At 35.8% G+C, this 4131-nt stretch overlaps 1 long non-coding RNA gene across 1 annotated transcript in view; it reads left to right on the top strand.

Annotated features, from left to right (window-relative positions):
- LOC140333051 (uncharacterized) overlaps positions 1–2868 on the top strand; it is a 5601-nt gene extending 2733 nt beyond the window's left edge. Inside the window, exon 2 of the long non-coding RNA XR_011921271.1 lies at positions 2378–2868. This is a non-coding gene — a long non-coding RNA (uncharacterized lncRNA). The remainder of the gene's footprint in view (positions 1–2377) is intronic.
- The last annotated feature ends 1263 nt before the right edge of the window (positions 2869–4131 follow it).

The following is a 4131-nucleotide window of genomic DNA, read 5'->3' as shown; positions in this document are numbered from 1 at the left end:
ACATATTTAGATGACTATATATTATAGGTAACTACTAAAATGAGGAGAAGCTCATGTACAAATCACAAATAACATATACAACATTCACACTTGTCTGCTCTGGAATAATTAGTGTGTGAATATATAAATACACACATATATTAACGGAGGTTTCTACAAAGTTGGTTGAAATTATTCATTTGAATTGGAATTCAAGGACTAGTGAAAAGTTGCCTATTTCTGTTCATCTATATCTTGCAGAGACACATGGTCTGGTGATGGAATATTATTAAGTCGGCTCCGGTGTGTGGACTAAGCAGTCGGTATGACAAGTCGGCAGATGTCCCCTGTCACCCAGCACTCTCCAGGCCTTGTGATGGGGAGAGCCCCGGGTCACACAAATCAGCATTATATATCCGACTGACCCGGAGACAGTCTAATCTAATCAGTATGGGCTGTTTATCAGGGAATAGATTTATAATGGATGGGTTAGGATCTGCACCCCTGAATTGGCAAATAGGGGTCACCATATTGTGATCAAACAGGGACATACCCCTTCTACACACCATGGCTTTATCTATGAGGGTAGACACTCATTCTATATACTGTAGGTAGACATAATTGCTCCATTTGTAAGGAAATACATCATCTCTCATCTATGGGGTGGACAGACATCAGGCATAACGTGAAGGTAAAAGACGTTTGGTCCTGTAACGATAAGCAGAATTATTTTATCTAATACCTGCTAAATGGGTACAATTTATGGTCCCTCTTGTTGATGGGGAATTACAGTGCTGTGCATCTTCTATGTATTCCCCCAGCAGGCAGGTAGGTCATGGTGTGACTTGTAGTCCATAAGCCTAATAATGGCTGCTAATAAGCTCCTTGTGCATCCTAATGGGGTATAGACTTCACATAACCTCAGAAACAACCCCCCCCACCACCTCCGAAATTATCCTATACAGTTTATTGAGGATTACATTCAGGTTTTTAAAGGAAAATGAAGAACTAAAAAAGAAGAAAAGAACGAGAGGGAGTAAAATAAAATTAAAAACGAAAAGCAGATAAATATTAAATTAGGGCGGACACACATGACAAAACATAATTATGCTATTCAAATAATTTATGCTAAATCAACAATAATTACTACAAGCAAAAGTGTAAAAAAAAAAATCCAAGAGGGATCTAAATTGTAACCCTACAGCACAGAAAACCATCAATCAGCCATCTACATGTAAACCATTACCTTAAAACTCCTGTGTAATTCCTCCAGTGTATACAATGTGTATATACAACTACATTCATTGTTACTACATATATAAAAGTCATTACTGACACAGCCAGCCTACCCACAAATCCTCTCATTCACAATGGAAGTCATGTAATAACACACACATTGTCATACTGAGTTACTCAATGGAAAAATAAAATGTAACAAAATAGTAGTGAAAAAAAACATCTAGTTTCACACTTCTGGTTTCTAGTACATAATAACAATTTACACATTTTAATATATTAATCAAAGAAATTGTAATACATAAAACAATGACATTTTAAATGCAATTGAAATTCTCCAGGGCTTCACTGGACATTATTACAAACATCTGATATATTAGATGTTCATGCATCGTACCAGGTTACTGGATATTAATTTGTATCCCAGTCTGAAATCAGAGCTGATAATAAAATGATTTGTCCACCCATCAAACTCATCCAGGTAATGAACCTCTTATTATCTACCCATAGTTCTAACACTGGACATATTTCACACGTTTTCTCTAAACTGTTGTATTAAATCTGTTTTATTGTACACAGGGCTTTGTGATCAATTAAAGTGTATGGCTACCCAAAACTGTTTCTTTTTGTTGCTGAATGCAATGGATAGGAGTTAAAATCTCTGTCAGGTTTTTATTGTCGTCCTCACTGGAGAAATTCACATTCTCGTTTTAGAAACTTATGGGGAATACAAATTTTGATTTGTCAATGGAAGATAAACAAAGGGAAGATTTTTGGAAAGACTTCCTTTGCTTCCTGTGACTAGAGAAAATAAAATAAAAGGAAATATCTGTACCAGGTTGCAAATAGAAGGGGGAAGTGGTCAGAGTGGAGCCTGATGGATTAAAGAAAGGACACTTCTCAACACTGAAAAATTAATGTTTAAAGTCATATTATATTTCCATTAGAATCATATTCTAAATAAAATCTTGCATCTAAAATTATTGCACATTCTATTACTGGCTTTAAAAACAATAATTATGACTAGGTTAGGGATATTAGATTGTGAGCTCAGGAGGACAGATAGGGAAATTACATGATAGACCACATTTTTAAATTAAAGTTATTAAAATTCTGTGTAATATTTTGGCATTTAAAAATTAAATGTTTTATGTATTTGTAGGGATCTCCTTTACCTTCTATCTCAATGTCACAACAGAACTTGAAGTCAGATCTAACCTTCTTCATGAGGAAACCTTGCCATTCAATCTAAAAAGGCTTAGAGTTCTCCAACACACAGCTAAATTTGCACAATAATCTCATTGAAATGTGCCTATCATGGTATTTACTATACAACATAAGTGACATAAATGCCAAATATTTGGGTTTCTTTCTGGACTGTAGGCGACTAATACAAACTTCTTTCATTCATACCTAAAAGGTCACCTGAAGGCACAATTTGCATTTAAAATCCAATTGAAATGATTCTGTAACTACAGCTCCTTCCTCCTTTTATTTGAAAGAGTCTAAATTTACAGGACTTAGACATCGGTACAGTTTTTTAAAGACTTTCCTGTCTATTTGAAAGTATTTCCTCACAATGATGACTGTGTATATTATTAATATCTATGTCTTTTCTGTTAGATCTAATTAATTAAACAATACTTTTCTAAATTCAGCATGATATTGTCGACAAGATAGCAAATATATATGCTTTGGCTGTTTAGCTGCATTCTTCAAGAAATATTAAACGATAAGCCTTTTATTGCACATTTACAGTGACCCCATATAAGAAATATTAAAAGATGGGCCTTTTATTGCACATTTACAGTGACCCCATATAAGAAATATTAAAAGATGGGCCTTTTATTGCACATTTAAAGTGACCTCATATAGGAAATATTAAAAGATGGGCCTTTTATTGCACATTTACAGTGACCCCATATATGATTCTACATTAGTTTTCTGTAGTTTTTGCACTTAAGCTAACTTTATGAATCCTGTAGCAGCTCCTTGCTGGCTTGCAGTGAGTACAGGTCTTGGAGTGTCTAAGCTTTCTCTCTCTTTTGAAGGTAGAGTGCTGAGTGTATTTTGGTAGATTAACCTGGCGGTGGCCGGGGTAAAGGTTACAGAACATGATTCATTAGGAGCAGGAGGAGTGTGGAGCTGTTAGGATTTTGGGGAATGCAGCAGGGCTCCACAGAGGAGTGTGAGTAATCTTTCAGGGAGCGAGCCAGGCTCCTCTCTGACTGCTGACTCCCTCCAGTCCTGACTCTCATTTCACTCTATCACCATGCTATCTTCCTGCAAACCTCCAACACACATTAATTTATAGGTGGTAGAAAAGCACAGAACCCCCTACACACAAGAGGAGGGGCCAGGATCCAAAATCCTGGGTGCTGAGAGCACTCACTCTACTTTTATGAAAGGCATATATGTCACAAGCAAAGGAAACCAAGTGCTGAATTGGACAGAGGTCAGTAAAGGGCCAGATTGCTTCTACAGAGAGCTATACAACAGCTGCAGCACCTTTGGGTCTAACAGTAATCTGTATTACAGCAATTTCTTAAGTAATAGGTAGTGTATATTATTGTTTTTTGTTCCTTGAAGGAATGTATTTTTATAATTATACAAAGATTCAACAAACATTAAGGATGTCTGCAATACTGTGATGACTGAACAGGGAGAGATCAGTAAAATTTGTTAAAGGCATTACCTGCTGATGATCCTATTCATATATTTGTATTGAATGTAACTGCAATATTGCCTGTGTTGTTGACAGATAATTTATAGGCATTGGGATTTGATAGATACAATCTCAACTGACTTGAATGTCAACATATCAAAAATTGTAGTAGAGCCAAAGCACCACAAAATAATGCAGTATCAATATCTAATGACTATGCAAATACACCAAAATACAGCATCTGACATCAA

The sequence above is a fragment of the Pyxicephalus adspersus genome, chromosome 6, assembly GCF_032062135.1.
Source record: "Pyxicephalus adspersus chromosome 6, UCB_Pads_2.0, whole genome shotgun sequence".
Taxonomy (NCBI): domain Eukaryota; kingdom Metazoa; phylum Chordata; class Amphibia; order Anura; family Pyxicephalidae; genus Pyxicephalus; species Pyxicephalus adspersus.
This window is presented reverse-complemented; position numbering and strand designations above follow the sequence as displayed.